This window comes from Oryctolagus cuniculus, chromosome 6 (genome assembly GCF_964237555.1).
Source record: "Oryctolagus cuniculus chromosome 6, mOryCun1.1, whole genome shotgun sequence".
In the NCBI taxonomy this organism is placed as follows: domain Eukaryota; kingdom Metazoa; phylum Chordata; class Mammalia; order Lagomorpha; family Leporidae; genus Oryctolagus; species Oryctolagus cuniculus.
The window spans coordinates 3,234,339-3,254,844 of record NC_091437.1 but is presented as its reverse complement, the minus strand read 5'-3'; the positions used below and the strand labels follow the sequence as shown (position 1 = coordinate 3,254,844).

At 42.7% G+C, this 20,506-nt stretch overlaps 1 long non-coding RNA gene across 3 annotated transcripts in view; it reads left to right on the top strand.

Moving 5' to 3' along the window:
* Positions 1-20,506, top strand: part of LOC103345116 (uncharacterized) — a 124,224-nt gene that overhangs the window by 10,077 nt on the left and 93,641 nt on the right. For all 3 annotated transcript variants that reach the window (XR_007914990.2, XR_011389630.1, XR_011389629.1), the window contains exon 2: positions 7,498-7,687. This is a non-coding gene — a long non-coding RNA (uncharacterized lncRNA). The remainder of the gene's footprint in view (positions 1-7,497; positions 7,688-20,506) is intronic.

The window sequence follows — 20,506 nt, the reverse complement described above, 5'->3', positions numbered from 1 at the left end:
GTCTCTGGCTTTGATCATGTGGATCTGTCTCATCCTCACGAAATGTGGCAGATTCTTCTTTTTACTGGGTTATGTATAAACAGCACAGCTCCTGTGGCACAGCAGTTGTGTTGCAGCTCTGTGTGTTGCAGCCTGTCCTCTCATGTTGGCCACAGCCTCTCTGCTGATTCATCCAGGAGCGTTACAGTCTTCTACGTTACAGCTTCTCCTCTCTGCCGGCTTCTTTGTCTTGTGATCATGAAGAATGAGACACAGGGACAAGGAGGAGTGAGCAAAGCAATGGAAGTTTATTGAAAAAGGCAAAGAAAGCGCTCCAGCAGTCAGGAGGAATTGCTCTGAAAAAGGCTGCTGTCCCACTGCTGGTCAGGAGTGCCTGGCTCCGATTTTTACACATTTCTAAAGGACCAAGTTCATCTGATTGATGGGTTGAGGTGTATGCTAATGATGTATTCTTTGTGAACCAACTAGGAAGTCAGCAGAGCCGGAATGTGCTAGGTTTGGCCAGGAAGGGATAAAGAGTGGCCTAACCAGGAGCCCTTGTTACATGGGAAATTAGACATGTGCTGAAATAGGTCCATGGTGGGCAGGCCATCCGCGGATTGCATTGTGTATGTCTCTCCTGTCTCTCGGGGCCCCTGGAGGGTTGCATCATGTATATTTCTTCCTTTCCTTTCCAGCAGCCCCTTCAGTCCCTATCAGAGGCAGGAGGAGTCTGCAGCTTCAATTGCTGGGGTCTGAGTCTTGTTTCCAAGAAATGCAGCAGATTGTTCTTTTGGCCAGACTCCTTAAAAATGTCTCGGGTCCCATGTTACAGCTCTTTGACTTGTGTTACGGCTCTGCATGTTGCAGCTGTGCATGTTACATCTGTGTGTGTTGCTGCTCTGCATGTTAACAGCTGTGTGTGTTACAGTTCTGTGTTGCAGCTCTGGTGTGTTACAGCTCTGTGTGTTGCAACTTGGTGTTGCAGCTGTGTGTGCGCTGCACCTCCTGTGTGTTGCAGTAGCTCCTTGTGCTGGAGCTGTGTGTGTTACAGCTGTGTGTATGACAGTTCTGTGTGTTACAGCTCTATATGTTGTAAGCTCTCTAAGTTACAGCTCTATGTGTCAGAGCTCTGTGTGTTGCAGCTTGGTGTTGCAGCTGTGTGTCTTGCATTTCCTGTGTGTTACAGCTCCGTGTATTGCAGCTGTGGATGTTGTAGCTCTGTGTGTTGCAGCTGTGTGTTATAGCTGTGTGTGTTGTAGCTCCATGTGTTGCAGCTGTGGGTGTTGTAGCTCTGTGTGTTGCAGCTGTGTGTTATAGCTACAGCTGTGTATTATGCATCTCCTGTGTGTTGCAGCTGTGTGTTGCAGCTCTGTGTGTTGGCTGTGTGTGTTGTAGCTCCGTGTGTTACAGCTCTGTGTGTTGTAGCTCTGTGTGTTGCAGCTGTGTTTTGCAGCTGTGTATCACAGCTGTGTCTCTTGCATCTCCTGTGTGCTGCAGCTGCATGTGTTACAGATCTGTGTGTTGTAGCTCTGTGTGTTGTAGCTCTGTGTGTTGCAGCTGTGTCTCTTGCATCTCCTGTGTGTTGCAGCTGTGTGTGTTGCAGCTCTGTGTGTTGTAGCTTGGTGTGTTACAGCTCTGTGTGTTGTAGCTCTGTGTGTTGCAGCCTCTGCACTCCTGTTGGGTCACAGCTTCTTCTTGCTGCTGGGTTCATGGAGGAGTGTTGCAGTCTTTTGTGTTACAGCTTCTTTCCTCTGAAAAAAGCAGAGAAAGCTTTTTTTTTTCCTCCTCTTTCAGGTGTCCCTATAATGACTATTTGTTCACATAATAGTATCCCATATGTCTCACAGGGTTTCTTTAGTCTTTTAAAGGTTTTTTTTCCTCTTTATTTCTCTCTGCCTGGCTTATTTGCCCAGCAGCAGTGGGGTTGCTGATGAAAGAACCCTAGTCACTAGGGGTCTTTATATGTGTTTCTAAAGGAGGAAGTTTGATTGGTTGCGGTAGATGCTAATGAAGCATTCAGTTGAGCCAGTTAGGGGACTAACACTGGGGTATAGCTGCTTGCTTAGTGCTCAGCCAGGTTTGAGATGGGCAAGGCTCAGCAGGTGCAACAACATCTGAGGATGACACTGTATATGTTTCTGCCTTCTCTCAGGGCTCCTGGAGGTCACACCGTGGATGTTTCTTTCTTTGCTTTCCAGGGATGCAAGTACCTGGCCATCGTCAACTGCCTTCCCAGCTGCATCAGAAGGAAGCTGGATAGGAAGCAGATATCTTTTTAATGTAGTGTTGGATTCAATCTGATAATACTTTGTTGAGAATGTTTGTATCTGTGTTCATCAGGAATATCAGTCTGTAGTTTTCTTTTTGTGTTGTGTGTGATTTTATTATCAGAGTGATGGCTCATAAAAAGAGTTTAGCAGAGTTCTCTCCTTTTTATTATTTATTATTTATTTATAAATCAGAATTACAGAGAGGAAAGGAGAGAGGGAGGGAGGGAGAGATTAAGAGAGAGAGAGAGAGAGAGAGAGCGAGAGAGAGAGAATGAATCTTCCATTTGCCTGTTCACTCCCCACCAAATGGTTGCAACAGCCAGGGCTTGCTTGGCCAGGCTGAAGTCAGTAGCCAGGAGCTTCTTCCAGGTCTCCCACATAGGTGCAGGTGCCTAAGCACTTGGGCCATACTCCACCACTCTTCAAGGCACATTCGCAGAGAGCTGGATCAGAAGTGTAGCAGCTGGGACTCCTACCATTGCCCATGTGGGATGCTGGCATTGCAGACGGCAGCTTAACCTGCTATGCTACAGCACTGGCCCCTATCGTTTTTAATATTTTGGAATAGTTTGACAAGTATTGAAGTTAGTTCCTCTTTAAATGTTTTGTAGAATTCAGTCATAAAGCTGTAAGGTCCTAGACTTTTCTTTGATAGGAGACTTTTGGTTACTGATTCAATCTTATTACTTGTTCTTGATCTATTTAGATTTTCTATATTTTCTTGGTGTGATCTTGGAAGGTTGTATGTATGCAGCAATTTATTGATTTCTCTGAGGCTTTCCAATTTGTCAGCATATAGTTTTTCATAACGTTTCTTATCATCCTTTATATTTCTGTGGTATCAATTGTAATGTCTACTTTTTCACATCTAATTTTTATTTATTTGATTTTCTCTCTTTTTTTTTTCTTCATTAGTCTGGCCAATGTTTTTTCTAAAAACATCTTTTTGTTGTCTTGATCTTTTGTTCTTTTAGTTTCAATTTTATTTATTTCTGCTCTGATCCTTATTGTTTCTTGTCTCCTGCTAATTTTGGATTTGGTTTGTTATTGAATTCCTAATTCCCTGAGATACATCATTATATTGTTTATTTGAAATGTTCCTTTTTTTTAAAGTATGTACTTATTGTTATAAACTTCTCTGTTAATGCTGATTTTGCTATATCCTACAGATTTTGATATGTTATATTTTCATTTGCTTCAAGAAATTTTTTAATCTCTTTAAATTTCTTCAGTGATCCTTTGGTCATTCAGGACCATGTTGTTCAATTTCCATATATTTGTAAATGTCCTAATTTTCTTTTTATTGTTGAATTTAATTATATTTATTTGTAGTCTAGGAAGACACCTGGTATGACTTTAAGTTTGAAAAATTTACTGAGACTTGATTTGTGGCCAAATATATGGTCTGTCCTGAGGAATGGCCCATGTACTGATGAGATTACTGTGCATTCTTCAGGTGTTGGAGAAAGTATTCCATAAATGTCTGTTAGGTCCATTTGCTCTATGTAATGGCCCAACTCAAGTGTGACTTTGTTGATTTTCTGTCTGGGTGAACTGTCTATTGATGACAGTGGTATGTCAAAGTTCCCCATGATTTTTATATTAGAGTCTCTCTCTCTCTTTAGGTCTGATAATACTTGCTTTATATATTTAGGTGGTCTTGGGTACATACATTTTTTATGATTTTTAAAAAGATTTATTTATTTATTTGAAAGGCAGAGTTATTGAGAGAGTTGGAGACAGAGACAGAGAGAGATCTTTCATCTGCTGGTTCACTCCCCAAATGACAGCAATGGCCAGAGTTGGGCCAGGCTGAAGTCAAGAGTCAGGAGTTTCTTCTGGGTCTACCACATGAGTACAGGGGCCCAAGCACTTGGGTCATCCCTTGCTGCTTTCCAGGTGTGTTAGTAGGGAGCTGGATCAGAAGTGGAGCAGCTGGGACTCAAACCAGCACCCATCTTTATTTGTATTTTTAAAACTTTTTTTAATATGAAGTCTGTTATCTTACGTGAGTGTAGCTGTTCCTTCCCCGTTTTGGTTTCCATTTGCAGATATATCTTTGTCAAATCCTTTACTTCCAGTCTAGGTAGGTACAGTTTACCCATGAATGACTTTCTTGTAGGCAAATGTATTTGGGTTTTGGTTTTTTGTTGTTGTTGTTAAAGACTTATTTATTTATTATTTGAAAGGCAGAGTTACAGAGAAAGAAGAGGAGAGAGATCCTTTACTTCTAATGCAGGACTACCTTCAGGATCTCTTATAGGGCTGCTCTGGTGGTTATGATTCCTGTGTTTTTGCTATCTGGGAAATATTTTATTTCTCCTTTACTTCTAAATGATAGCTTTGCTAGGTATAGTATTTTTGGTTGGAAATTTTCTCTTTCAATGCCTTTAATCTGTCATTCTATTCTCTCCTGGCCTGTGTGCTTTCTGCAGAGAAGCCTGCTGTTAGTCTCATAGGTCTTGCAGCTATGTGTTACAGCTACAGCTGTGTATTATGCATCTCCTGTGTGTTTTCTTTTATATGTAACTTGACATTTTTCTCTCAGTCTTTGCCATTCTCCCCTGTTCCTGCCTTTTGACAGTCTGACTGTAACCTGTCTTAGAGAAGGTCTTGTTTGGCAAGTCTGGCTGGGTCCTTTGTCTATCAAGACTTGGGAAGTTTTCAGTTATTATTTCATTAAATAGACTCTCAGTACATTTTTCCTCCTCTTTCAGGTGTCCCTATAATGACTATTTGTTCACATAATAGTATCTCATATGTCTCACAGGGTTTCTTTAGTCTTTTAAAGGTTTTTTTTTCCCTCTTTATTTCTCTCTGCCTGGCTTATTTCAAAAGTCTTTTCCTCATGACCAGAAAGTCTTTCTTCCACCTGGTCAGTCTGTTATTGAAGCATTGATTAAAGTTTTCAGCTCTAAAATTTCTGTTTTTTAAAATCATTTCTTTTTGTTGAATTTCTTATTCATATCATGCATTGCTTTTCTAATGTATTTGAATTGTGTGTTTTCTCTTTAATCTCATTGAGTTTCCTTAGGATCATTATTTTAAATTCCTTTTCAGGCAGACTTTTGTTGATTTTGCTCAAGTTAAGATCCATTTCTGGAGAACTATTGTGATCTTTTGAAGGCATGATGCTTCCTTGCTTCTTCATGTTTCCCGTGTCCTTTCATTGATGTCTGTACATATGGTGTAACAGTTCCATCTTTATGGAGCAGCTTTTGCTGGAAAAGGCTGTTTTGTTTAGGTGGAATGTGGGGGTATCAGTAGATTAGTTGCTTTGGCTTTGTGTCTAGGTGAGGCCAGAGTTAAGGTCTGAGTGATTTCTTCAGCTGTGGTTGATGCCAGCCATGTCTGTGAGTGGCATGGTTGTCTAGTTTGCAGCAGTTCACGGGGATAGTAGTGTGACTTTGAAGTGGATGTGGGCTTCCATAGGTGTGTCTTCAGTTACCAGAGAGTTGGTTGTCAGTCACACTAAGGTTTGTGGTTACTGTAGCTGCATTCCTGGTTTTGTGTTAACACAGATGGGGCTGTCCCCTTGTTCTGCAGGAAAACTTGAATGATGCTGGGGCTTGTGGAACCAATTACTTAGAGTCCTGGGACTGTGTGATGTGGATGGTGCCTTCCCCAGGTCCTTCTGTGTAGGCGTGGGTGATGCCGGGCTTATAGCACCAAAAGCCCCAATCTTGGCACTGGAGAATGGGAAGAGGACCTTGCCCAGGTTCCACAGGGTGAATATCGGTTATGTTGGGGATTGTGCAGTGGCAGGGAGGACTTGAGCTTGGAATGCAGGTAGGATCATCCCTCGGTCCCACAGGTGGATTCAGTGACCCTGAGGAATATAGTACTAATAGTCGCAATCCCTGAGCTGCAGGGCAGGAAGGATACCTGGCCAGGTCCTATGGGAAAAGCGTAGGTTATATTGGGAATTGTGCATGGGCAGCCATGAGCCTGCAGTGGTGGGATGGAGACAAAGCCTTCTCAGGTTCCACAGGGCAAGTGCGGGTGTTTCCATGACTTACAGGGGCAAAGTCCTGATCCCACAGAGGCAGGATGCAGCCAGTTCGAGACTTGGCCACTTCTGATCCAGCTCTCTATGATAGCCTGGGAAAGCAAGTCCTTGAGCCCCATCACCTTTGTGGGAGACCCAGAAGAAGCTCTTAGCTCCTGGCTTCAGATTGGCTCACCTCTGATCATTGTGGCCATTTGGGAAGTGAACCAGTAGATGGAAGACCTCTCTTTCTCTCTCTCCCTCTCCCTCTCTCTCTCCCTCTCCTCTCTCTGTTCAACTCTGACTTTCAAATAAATAAATCTTAAAAATAAAGAAAGTGAGGACAATGGAGTTCTGAAGTTAGGGCTGCCAGTCCATGGAGGTGGTGAGGTCCTGGAGCAGTCATATAAATAGTAAGCCTAGGTTTTAGAACAGTTTATTCTGGTAATCTTCCTTTTTCAACTGGAGCATTTAGTCACTTACATTGAGTATAAAGATTCCTTTGTATTAGTTTAACCATTTTAGTTTTTGTTTCCTAGTCATTTCTTTTTTCTATGTTCCTTTTTTCCTTTTCCTTTTCTTTTCTTTTCTTTTTTTTAAGATTTATTTGTTTATTTGAAACTCAGTTACAGAGAGGGGGGAAGAGACAGAGATCTTCCATCTTCTGGTTCACTCCCCACATGGCCACAGTGGCCAGGAGCTTCTTCTAGGTCTCCTACATGGGTGGCAGGGGCCTAAGGACTTGGGCCATCCCCTGCTGCTTTCCCAGGTGCATTAGCAGGGAACTGGATGGGAAGTGGAGCAGCCGAGACATGAATTGGTGTCCATATGGGGTGCTGGATTCATAGGTGACAGCTTTACATAACCATGACACAACACTGGCCCCTTCTTTTTCATTTTTTATGTTTTGGTTTTCTTTTGGATCTGTTGAAAATTGTTTTCATTTAATGTTTTCTCCTGCCATACTATGGAAGCTATATACCCAGTTTATTGTCTTTGAGAGATTCTCCTCAAATTCTTAACCTGCATATCTAATTTAACAAAGACTAGATATATAAAATAGTAAATGTTTATTCTCTTTTTGAACAAAAAATGGGCTTTAGAACTCTAGTCCTCCATTGCTGCATGTGGTGCTGTTGTCCAGTGTTTTAATTCTATTTCCATGCATTTTTAAACTCACAAATGGGACTTTAATCATTTTGCTTTATTTAATCATTAAATGACTTTTCTTACAAGTTATTTCTTTGATCATCTCAGATTATCCGTTCAGGGGAGTTGTTTGCCGCTGACTCAGAGCTTTGGAGGACCCGTCTGCTCCAACTGCAATCCTGGGGCCCTGGCGTCACATCATGTGGAAGCTCTTCAGAAGTGTGGAACCTCAGCCCGCTCAGGCAGAAGGAGTTGCAATCTGTAGTCCAACAAGGCCCCTGCGTGACTTGTGTGCAAGGTAGCCCTGGAGGGTACTTTCCTAGAGGCTCATTCGGTGAGGGTGTTTCACTCTCCTGTTTGAAAGTGGTTTTGTTGGGGACACAGGTATGATTGATGGCATTTTTTCTCAATACTTGATGCTGTTATTTTGTTCTGTGCTTTCTATTTAGTGGGAAATGTCTGATGTCAGTCTGGTGATTATTCGTTGCCAAGTGTTCTGCTGTCTCTTTCTTCTCTTTTACCTGGAACAACTGGATTTTATTACAGTATCAATAGATGTGGATTTTAAGATTTATCCTGGCTCTCACGGATTCGTGGGCATTCTTGAATCTGAGCCGCAGTCTCTGTCGTTGTCAGCTCTGTCTATCTGCCAGTTGACTAACTCTCTTTTGAGCCAAAACTGAGTTTCTCATGCCAATTATCTTACATATTTTTCTAGGCATTCTTTTCGGTTCTTTTTCAAAGATGTGATATTTTTTGCAGCATCCTGAATACACTCATCTGATACTCTATCTAATAGGCCAAAAAGTGGCAGAGTTTCACTGACCCTCACTTGTTGACTGTTTTCTCTCAAATTTGTGAGATTTTTTCCCAACTGTATTGTTGGCCATTAATCTGTGGTCACTGCTTGCATATGGTGTTGTGCAAAGAATTTATATTTGTTTTCACTGGGTCTGCTGGGGTTCTACTGGAGAAGTGTCATTTTTTTAAAATGATAATTTGAATTCTTAACCCATCATACACAAAGGTGTGCTGGTGCTAGTAATTTTCCGTTTCCCCCATTTTACCCTTATTTTAGTGTGTGGCTTATTAGTCTTGTTGCTCTCCTGTGTGGAGCAGTGGCCACCCCCACCCTGTTCCCTTCCTGAGGATGCTGCCTTTGAGGGGATACAGCTTAATGCATGAGCCACGAGTCTGTGTCCCTTGTTCCAGCCTTCGTCTCAGCTCCCGACTCCCAAGTGGTCCTGTGAAGCCTGAGCTCTGAGCCACCAGGACAAATGTCCCAGGCACGTGCCAGCTCCAGGGGATTCCTGTTCGCTTTGTCTATGGCCTCTGAGAGCTTGCCTTACTTTTCAAGTGACTCAGCCATGCATTTAGAACAGTATTCTGAAGTATTTTATCAAGTATTTTTATTTGTTCTGAATTAGTATTTGTCTGCATATCTTTCCATATTGCAGGCATAAAGCATCTTTTGAATGTGTTCCTTGAAAAACTATCCAGCTTAAGAGCATAAGAAGGGCTTATAACTAATCCTGCTTTCTTCTACTAACACGCTATGTGTAAAGGTAGCAATTCTTTCCAATGTAGCTTATAATATAGAGCAGTTCGCACAAAATCTCTTTATTAGAGTAACTTGGTTCAGTTCTTTGGGAACCTGACAAAATTATTCTGAAGTTCATTTGGAATAAATAGAGGAGAATTGTCAGAATAATTTAGAAAAAGAGTAATGAGGGAAGACTTAACTCCTTTCTGACTACTAAATATTAAACATGTTCTAATATTAAATATTAAAACATACTCTGAATTTCAGAAGATAATTAGATTAGCCTCGTGATGGCTCAGGAATCTCATATCAATGGAATGGAAGATCTAACTCAGAATCAGCCCTTAATATGCTGGGATTAAAAAGTCTTAAAGTCAGTGGCCCAAGAAACCAGGAGGAAGGGCTGTCCAACACATGTTGCTGGCAAGAGTAGCTATTTGGAAAGAAAAATCATTTATTTCATGTTATAAATGAGCAAAATAAGACTTATATAGTTTTTAAAAGTTAAAATAAATGATAGAAAGGCTAGATAAAAATATTTGTTTAATTATAGAGAAGACTTACTAAACAAAAACAAATTTCCATTCCTAGAAATGGCAAAAAATTAGCAACAATCAGTGATGGGTTAATAGAGATTTTTCCCACCTTTTGAACCACAAAGAAGTATTACCTTCAAGCAGTCAGTATTAAATTAAGTAAATATGTGGATGGAAAATAAAAAAAAATTATAGTCTTGCTTTTTTTAAGATTTATTTATTTATTTGAAAGTCAGAGTTACACAGAGAGAAGGAGAGGCAGAGAGAGGGAGAGGTCTTCTATCCACTGGTTCACTCCCCAAATGGCCACAACGGCGTGAGCTGGGCTGATCTGAAGCCAGGGGCCAGGAACTTCTTCGGGGTCTCCCACACAGGTATAGGGGCTCAAGGGCTTGGGCCATCTTCTACTGCTTTCCCAGGCCATTGCAGAGAGCTGGATCAGAAGTGAAACAGCCAGGACTTGAACCAGCGCCATATGGGATGCCAGCACTGCAGGCAGTGGCTTTACTTGCTACACCACAGTGCCGGCCCCTTGCTTTGTTAATTGTAAATGTCTCTGTGTCTAAACCAATAGTCTAAGAGAAAATCCCTATATTAATTGGCCAGTTTATTATAATAAAATTGTTATAATTATAGCAAATACAGTAGTTAAAAAATTCATGTTTATCCATATGAACAAATCAGTAGAGACATTTCACACAAGAGAAACATGGATTATGAAACATACTGAGGTATTCTATAAAAACTATTTTGTAGTTTATGCCTTTGTAGTAATAGATTTAAAAAAATTTTTTTTTAATTTGACAGGTAGAATCATAGACAGTGAGAGAGAGAGACAGAGAGAAAGGTCTTCCTTTGCTTGGTTCACCCCCCAAATGGCCGCTACAGCTGGCACTACGCCAGTCAAAGCCAGGAGCCAGGTGCTTCTCCTGGTCTCCTATGTGGGTGCAGGGGCACAAGCACTTGGGCCATCCTCTACTACCCTCCCGGGCCACAGCAGAGAGCTGGACTAGAAGCGGAGCAACCGGGACTAGAACCTGGCGCCCATATGGGTTGCCGGCGCTGCAGGCGGAGGATTAACCAAGTGAGCCACGGCGCCGGTCCCGTAGTAATAGTTTTTAACTCCTAGTTTTCCAATTTGTTTTTCTGATCTTTTAAAAAATATTTATTTATTTTGAAAAAAAAAAAAAGAAATTATCAATTCCCAACTTGACTCTCACTGGGATTAAACATGACAATAGGTCTGATCTGATTTCATCATCATTTAAAAAAAAATCATCTATTATTTTTCACTTTATGTTTCTGTGTGGGAGCAAACTGTTGAAATCCTTACTTAAGGTATACTAAGCTGATCTTCTGTATATTAAGATAATCGAAAATGAATCTTGATGTGAATGGAAGGGGAGAGGGAGTGGGAAAGGGGAGGGTTGTGGGTGGGAGGGACGGTATGGGGGGGGGGAAGCCATTGTAACCCATGAGTCGTACTTTGGAAATTTATATTCATTAAATAAAAGATAAAAAAAAATTTATTTATTTTGAAAGTCAGAGTTACAGAGAGAGAGAGGTCTTCCATCCACTGGTTCACTCCCCAGATGGTTGTAACTGTCAGTCCTAGGCCAGCCAGAAGCCAGGATCTTCTTCTGGGTCTCCCACGTAGGTGGCAGAAGCCTAAACCCTTGGACCATCTTCCACTGCTTTTCCTAGGCCATTAGCAGGGAGCTGGATTGGAAGTGGAGTAGCTGGGACATGAACCGGCACCCATATGGGATGTGTCGCTTGTGGTGGCTTTACCCACTGTGACATAATATTGGTCTCTGTTTTTCTGATCTTTATGCAGTGAATTTTTCTAAAAGCCGGCCAGATATATGTTTAGAGAGGTCTTGTCTTTCTTTTTTTTTTTTTTTTTATTTTTGACAGGCAGAGTGGACAGTGAGAGAGACAGAGAAAGGTCTTCCTTTTGCCATTGGTTCACCCTCCAATGGCTGCCGCGGCCGGCGCACTGCACTGATCCGAAGCCAGGAGCCAGGTGCTTCTCCTGGTCTCCCATGCGGGTGCAGGGCCCAAGCACTTGGGCCATCCTCCACTGCACTCCCTGGCCACAGCAGAGAGCTGGCCTGGAAGAGGGGCAGCTGGGACAGAATCCGGTGCCCCGACCGGGACTAGAACCCAGTGTGCCGGTGCCGCAAGGCAGAGGATTAGCCTATTGAGCCACGGCGCTGGCTTTGTCTTTCATTTTGTTTCTGATTTGGGGGTTTAATTGGCCCTAAGTTATTTTTTCTTACATATTTTTTCATTATGAATTTACTAATCATCATGCTAAATGTATTCACATATAAATGTTATCAGGAAGATGTAGCTTGTCTTAATTTAATCAACAGAGGTCTTATTTAACATCTTCAGCAGCACCATTTTAGAGCGCTTTAAGGAAGGATTGACTTGTCAGTGACAAGTGATTGACAAAGATTCAATGATAGAATTCCAGGAATTCCTCAACAGGGCAGAGGTTAGTATACATAGAACACCACCAGGTGGCAGTAGAAGCCAAGCACAAAACCCATGCTGATTTTTAGCGGTACATGCTTACTGTAATTAGAATGAAATTAGCAACAGAATATTCTTGTCTGACTAGAACTACCTCCTTTTCCAGGTGTATTACTGAAGCTTGTATTCGTATCAGTTTTTCAGAGATGAAATTTTTTTTAATCCAATTACATAGAAAAGATCCATTTTAATATGTTACTTCGAGTAACTCAAGAGAAGATCTTACATGTTTCAGTCCAGATAAGAATGGTGCCTCTTTGTGTAGGCAGATTCTCTGTGCCGTGAAGCTGTATGCCTTCAGCTACCTAGGACAGTGAAGCCAGAGCCAGCCTGTCAGGAAGGACTGTGTGAATAGCAAAGGGGCTGAATGTTTTTTTAATATTTACTTATGTATTATTTGAAAGGCAGAGTTACAGAGAGGCAGAGAGAGAGAGAGTGAGATCTTCCCGCTGGTTCACTCCCCAAATGGCCGCAACACCAGAGCTGGGCTGATCCAGAGCCAGGAGCTTCTTCCGGGTTTCCCATGCAGATGCAGGGGCCCATGACTTGGGCCATCTTCTACTGCTTTCCCAAGCCATAGCACAGAGTTGGATCGGAAGTGGAGCAGCCAGAACTCGAACCAGTGGGATGCCAGCACTGCAGGTGGAGGCTTTATCCACTAAGCCACGCGCCAGTCCCTGAGGGGCTGAATTATTAACAGTCACTTCCTCTGTGGGTTAGACAACTCAGTCTGTTTTTTCTTTTCTTTTAAATAGATTTATTTATCTGAAAGGCAGAGAGAAGGAGGGAGAGAGGGAGATATATCTATATCTATATCTATATCTATATCTATATCTATATCTATATCTATATCTATATCTATATATCTATCTATCTTCATCTACTTGTATAAGCTCCAGTTGGTCACAATAGTCAGGGCTAGGCCAGGCTGAAACCAGAAAGTCCATCCTAGTTTCCCATATGGTGCAGGAGCCCAAGTACTTGGGCCATCATCTGCTGTCTTCTAAGCTGCAGTAGCAGGAGCTGGAGCAGAAATGGAGCAGCCAGGACTGGAACTGCTGCTCTGCTATGGGATCCCAGCATCACATGGTGGCCTAACGAGCTGCTCCAGAATACTGGCCCCTCAGTCTCTCTCAATTGTTATTATTTTAGTCAAGTATGATTTGTTTGCCCTGCTTAGTCATATGCACATAAATAGTTGCTAGAAAAAATACATTTGTTTTTTAAAGATTTATTTTTTGAAGTTTTAAAAAATTTATTTTATTTTATTTATTTGAAAGACATAGTTAGAGGTAGAGATAGAGAGAGGTTTTCTATCTTCTGGTTCACCCCCAAATGGCTGTAATGGCCAGAGCTGAGCCTACCTGAAGCCAGGGGCTTCATCCAGGTCTCCCACGTGGTTGCAGGGGCCCAAGGACTCAGGCTATCCTCTGTTGCTTTCCTTGGTGCATTAGCAGGGAGGTGGATTGGAAGTAGAGCAGCCAGGACTCGAATCAGCTCCCATATGTGATGCCAGTGCTGCAGGCCAGGGCTTTAACCTATGGCACCACAGCACTGGCCCCAAAAGATTTATTTATTTATTTGAAAGAGTTACACAGAGAGAAAGGAATCTTCATCCACAGGTTCACTCCCCAGATGTCCTCAGCAGCCAGGGTTGGGCCATGCTGAAGCCAGGAGTCAGGAAATTCACTCAGGTCTCCTACATGGGTAGCAGGGACCCAAACACTTGGGCCATCTTCCTTTGCTTTCCCAGGCCATTAGCAGGGAACTAGATCAGAAGTGGAGCACCTGGAACACAAACTAGCCCCCATATGGGATGTGGTGTCACAGGCAAAGGTTTTAGCCCCTACACCACAATGCTGGCCCAAAAATACGTTCTAAAAATTTCATAACTCAATGCATGTGGCACATGTTTCATGTCCATATTTTTCTCAGGAGTTTTTTTTTTAAAGAAGAATTTGTTTCCATATCAGTGACCTTGCTCTTTGATGGTGTGAGGGTCTTTGGAGGAGCAGGTGGCACTGGTGGGTTTTTTGTGGGGCACGGAAGAGCTTGAACAGCACAAATCACAAAACCTGGTTTCCAACGAGTGGCTTTAGTTGTATTGGTGTTAATATTAGTTCTTAGCCACTGACAGAGAATTCCCAGCTGTGCTGTTTGAATTGTCGACTCTCTCACGTGGGTAAAGTATATTCCTGAACACTGAGGCAGTTTTAAATGGGAACACAGAAATCATGGTGAGCACAGGAAAGATGGGAGGCGTTTGAGGATTCCGGTCCTTCACGCTTCTGGAAAGGAGAGCTGGTAATTTCAGTGTGCTTTTATCTCTGATAATGAATGTGATCTCACCCCTGTTGTGTACCTTCAAATAAATGGTTGGTGAGTCCCTAGGGGCCCTGTTACCTGGTTTTGAGAAGCCAGAGCAGGTTCAGGATCTATCACAGTGAACTTGCTTGTTGAACAAGTTGTCCGGACCTCACAGCCAGGAAGGGTGGAGGACTTGGATATCTGAATCTGCGTGAGGCACTAGACAAGGCCTGCATCACACACTGTGGGTGGAGCGAGGTGGGGGCCTTGCCATAAATGTAATTATGGAAATTCATAGCTGAATAGCTGCAGAATAGATTGACATCATATGCAGGAGTATTTCCAGGGCTATCTTTGGCCTTTTTCCTTTAATTCTTGTGTGTGTGTGTGTGTGTGTGTGTGTGTGTGATTTTGTTGGAGATGTTATTGAATTCTTGTTGAATTTGGGGTGATGTGAAATTAAAGAGAATAAATTACTCAAGTCAGGATCCTAAAGTCTGAGGTTGGTTAAACTTGGTAAGCATAATGATTGCTGATGCCAATACTTGATCCTGGGGCGGAAAGCATGTATGCAGGACAAGTTGTATCTCAGCTGTAGTACCTCTGAGGAGACTTCAGAAACATGGCTGGCAATGACTTGGTATAGATCAGCTGTGTGTCATGGCTGTCAGCAGAGTAAAAGTTAACTTAGGTTGCATTGACCGAAAGTGTGGCACGGTGAAGGCAAGCCAGTCCCCCTTTTCCTCACGGGGGGACCACCCTGTTCAAGTCTCAGTGTGGCACCTCAAGTCGGGGCTCAAAAGTGTTCAAGCAAGAGCAAGCAGGAGTGGAGCCACAGAGGAGTGCGACGCAGGCTGTGCTGGAGGGACGGCTGTTAGAAAGTACAGGACCAACGGTGGGGCGACTTGAGCTTCACACACTGCTAAGCCTGTGCCATCAGAAAGGGATTAGGCTTGTGGTGTGTGATCCCAAGTGATCAAACAAAGATCAAGAGGTGGGAATCTTAAAGAGAAAGTGCTGAGCTTCATTAATGATTTTCTGACGGTTGGAAGCAGTCCCACATGGGAACACTCTATTTCATCATAACTGTGTCCATGCATGGCTGGCTGCTAAGAACTGGGAAATTATTTCGCAACTGACAATAATTGAATGAATTCAAAGTTCTGTTGTCAGAATTTATGATTATTTTTGAAGTCATTCTTATACTAACATGAATCCTTCAGAGATGGCATCTTGGAAAATTTCTCAGTATTAATTTTTCCAGTAATCTTCCTGTGTGTTGTTTTTTTCTTTTCATTTTATTGGGTCAGCAGAGGCAGTATCAGGATTCTAAAGGTGACCGCACAGATATGGTTAAGGTAAAGACAGCAGCAGGCACCTCCCAGTCGGAGGGGAATGTCTAGGCAGGTCATGATCCTGCAGCCAGTTCTGCCCTTTGGTCTCGTCCAGTGTTGGAGTTGCAGTTGGTGGTGGAGACGCTTGGGCGGGATCATTGGCATGCTGTAAGGCACTCCTCTGGGAACTGCTGGAGAACTTGATACAGATGCCCAGCGCTTGGGGGCCCCCACCAGGAGAGACCCACGCCTGACAGTAGAGCTTTGTAACAAGAGAGAGGGCTGTGGTGGGACCATCTTCCATCACCAGAGAGCAGTGTAGCAAAGGCTGTGTGTCAACTGGGTTAGAGGTGCGGTGATTCTGTAGAAGACCTTGTTCAACAGATTTGCCTGGAAGGTTAGACGACCAGGAGTCAAAGACTGACAAGAGAGACCCTAAGCAGGCCATGGATAGGAGACCAATGAGAAGGAATGGAAGGAAGTGACCAGGTTCAGATCCTGGCTCTGCTGCTTACTCACTGTGTGATCATGGGTAGAGAAGAGGAGGGAAAGAGCCTAATGCTACAGTCCTACTGGGGTCTTTGAAATGTTTCTCAGGAAGCTAATCTAAGTTGGATAAGATTTTGCATATTTGATAGTAAAACAAAGTGATGTTTAAAATAGTGAAGTAAGTGGACTGGCCTTGTGGCACAGTGGGTTAAGCTGACGCGTGCAATGTTGGCATCCCATTTGGGGCACTGATTTGATTCCCTACTGCTCCACTTCTTTCCAGCTCCCTGCTAACGTGCCTGGGAAAGCAAGGGAAGATAGCCCAAGAGCTTGGACCACTGCACTCAAATGGGAGACCCTGATGCAGTTCCAAGGCTCCTGGCTTCGGCCTGGCCCAGCCCTGGCTGTTGTGGCCATTTGGGGAGTGGACCAGTAGGCAGAATATCTCTCTTTCTTTTTCCCTCTCTCTCTGTAACTCTGCCTTTTAAATAAAAGCAGATAAATATATATTTTTTAAACATAAGATTATCCTTGCCACCTTATTTGACAGAGCTATGATACCTTGACACCTTCCTAAGTTCTCTGCCAAGGGTTGAAAGAGGGTGCAGCAAGCAAACTTGAAGTGAGTGGGGAGAAAGCACAATCCTGCTTCCTGCTGGTGTCTTGTCCTCCTGCTTAATAAGTAATGGGCCCGTCTTACAGCCATGTGTGGGAACCAGAGGCTGTGAGTGGATTTTACTCATACTGTTAGCAAGTGGAGTAACAGCGTTGACATTGAGTCGTCCTGCCTGTTTCAGTCCTAAATTTTCTTACATGGAGAAGCTCTTTCAGATCCCTTTGGCTGTAGTTCTGTTTCCATTTCCCGTTACAGTCCAGGTTTGGTGTGCATATGTAGTTTCATACTTAGAATTTTATTTTTACCCAAACTTTTTTTTCCAGAAAAGATTTAATTAACTGCACTTCTGTGCTTCTTTTCTACTGGCCTATGATTGTTTTGTGTCTGAATACAGCATTCAGTTTCTCATCTGTGTTCTCCAGTAGTTTTCCTCTCTGCTAAACTTTATATAAATGAGCTTAGTAAGATATGCACTTTGAGCACATGTATTTTAGGAGTCTTTCCCATATAGACTCTGCTGATTCAGTCTACATGTGGTTTCCATATTTTATAGATGAAAAATCACTGACAAACTAAATTCAAGAAGGTAAAGGGAGTGGTCGATTAAGTACAATTATGTAATACAGAATTTCTCAGACATCTTGGAATTCATGAGATAGTTCTGCGTCTTCTGGCTCATTTGCAACAAAACTCAGGCATAATTTGTCCTTGAATTTTAAGCCTCTTTGTAGCACAGTGCTTTGTAAGATAATGTAATTATTTATGAATTCCTATCAGAAACTCCAATGTGCCCTGGAAAGAGCTGGCACAACCAAATTATTTCTTTAACCACTTGAGCTATGTTAATGTAAGGTGAGGAGACATTGATCAGAACATCCTAAAGCAGACACTGCCACATATGTCTGAATCTGGTCAGTTCTTTGCTAGAACTCCTGATTTCTGGACACATCTCTTGAGCAATAGCAATAGTTTGTTATATGTTTGACTAGATTGTATATTTATTAGTTGTCAATTTTGTAAGACAGCCAGTGTTTCTAAGTACAGGATAGAGAATTCAAAGTGCAGTGCTGTACAGGCATTATGTATTTATGCGTGTGGCACGTATGTCATACTTTGATCTAGAACATCAGTAGCTGCACTTGCAACACCCATAACCCCAGCATTTATTGTCTGAGATGCCTTTGCTATCTTCACCCAGTTAAGATTTAAATGATCTCTAAGTTCTCTACAGTCCTATGATTCAGTTCATGAAAGAGGTCATCTTTAAAGCTTAGGTAGAAATTCAGCCATTGCAGCTGGAGCCTCTAGAATTTAGTGTCTAGAACACCAAAAACCCTTTTAGGCTGCAATGAGAACATTCATACGTTATTTAAAGAATGGAAAGCAAAGTATGATAAATTGCCTTTCCCTAAACATACCTGTGTTTGATGTCCCTCATGGTCTTAGAGTTGCTCTGACTGATGGTGCTTAAAAAGAAACACAGGAGTGATTGTAAGAAGGAAAAGCAAGCACAAAGCCCTGAGTCCTGTGTCTGAGAGCGGTTCATTTCTGCCTTATTGGACCTGGACTCCAAGTTCAAACATGCAGGCCGGTGATAAGGAGGGTGATTGTACTGATAAAGCCTTGGAAGGTGGCAAAGCGAATTCATCATCCTCAGGTCCCGAGAGCATCCTCTCGGCAGCCAGCACGTTTCCCGTCTTCCCTGTGCCCTCAGTGCTAATGCTGCTTTCTCCATGCACAAGCACTGCCAAAGGTTCGTGGGAAAAGAGTTAAAATGATGTTTATTGTAGTGCAAACGTTTTTGAAATCTATGCATAGATTTTTATTTTTATTTTTTTTTTTGACAGGCAGAGTGGACAGTGAGAGAGAGAGAGACAGAGAGAAAGGTCTTCCTTTGCCGTTGGTTCACCCTCCAATGGCCACCATGGCTGGCGCACCGCACTGATCCGAAGGCAGGAGCCAGGTGCTTCTCCTGGTCTCCTATGGGGTGCAGGGCCCAAGCACTTGGGCCATCCTCCACTGCACTCCCGGGCCACAGCAGAGAGCTGGCTTGGAAGAGGGGCAACTGGGACAGAATCCGGTGCCCTGACCAGGACTAGAACCCGGTGTGCTGGTGCTGCAGGCAGAGGATTAGTCTAGTGAGCTGCGGCGCCAGCCTCCTGCATAAATTTTTATGATACATATTTTCCATGAATTTTTTGAAGACCCTATACAGAAACCAATCCATGACCTAACAATGACAGACAGCCTCGTCTTCCTGGTTGTGTGGTTGGTTCTAATGTGACATGTGATTTACGCTGGGCTAGTGGGGTGCTTGTATGGGACAGTGTTGGAGCCAATAGGAAAACTGCTGTTGCTTTTGTGTTCCTGGGGCCAGAGGAAGCTGGGGATGTTGACTTTATCCTCCTGTGGAGAAGCCTGTCTGTACAGTCAGACTGAGGCCTGCACAGAGTCACGCAGAGAAGAGGGAAGAAATTGTGATGGTGTTTGAGGTCTGGATCTGGTTCTTTCTGATGTCAGCTCTAATAAACAGTTTTTTAAATCATTTTTTTTTGTTGAAGTTACCTTGTATTTCTGTCATTTGTATCCTAATACAATCCTCTCAAGGGAATATTAGAAAAAGTCCTATCAAGAAACATAAAAATATAGATGATTTTGATATGATGATAATTAGAAAAGCTGTAGTCTATTAAGCATATACTATGTGCTAGGTACTATAAGAAGTGCATCATATAAAATGTGTATTTCTTCTATGTAAACTTGCAATAACCAGTGTAGTACCTGTATCAGTCAGCTGTAGGGTGACTATCTGCTCCAAAACTTAGTGGCTTGAAACAGTGAGAATTTAGTTAGCTTACAAATCTTTGTCTTCGTTGGGTGATTCTTCAGGTCTGGGCCAGGCTTGGCTATTCCTAAATGGGCTTGCTCATGAGTTTGCAGGAAGTTGACAGATTTCTGGAGGCTGACCAGGGTGGCCTCACTCAGGTGTCTGGACTCAGGTGGTGGTCTCAGGGGGACACACATGAGTGACTGGGTGTTGTGTCTGCAGCAGGCTGGCTCTGGCTTGTTCACATGGACATTGCAAGGTTCCAGGAGCATGAGTGGAGCAGGTGAGTCTCTGCAAAGCACACACAGAGCCAGGCACATCAAAGCTTTCATAGCATTCTATGCTCCAAGTTCAAGGAATGAGGATAGAGTCTCTGCTGTTGGTAGGAGGAGCTCAAATATAAACAAGAATATATATAGAAAGCATGGACAAAAATAGAAAGCAACTAATCAGCTATAAAAGCTATTGTGTCCATGTACTTCAGAAGTTAAGGAATTTGCTCTAAGTCATTTAGTTAGGAAGCAGCGAAGACAGGATTTGAGCCTTAATCTTCTGACTAAAGCTCTCTTTTCAGCATTTCTTTCTAGTCCGGCTGATTGATCTGTGTAGTCTGTATGCCATGGTGTAATTAGTTTCCAAAATCCTATTCTTAGATCATTTTTGAATGACTTCTAAGTTATTACAGAGTTCTTTATTGTAATAAGGTTATTAACTTTCTGTGAATAGGTTATTTTTGACCTACACTTATAAGCCCTTTCCCTCAGTATCATGTCCACAGCAAATGAAGTTCATATTTTCAGCTTACGCCACAGCTATGATCTACAGGTAGTATTTTAGAAGAATACATGAAGTAATTTCCACTATCTAGTAAATTCCTGAGTGGGTTCAGGCAGATGGGAAACTGGAAGGTTATTGGCTACAGGG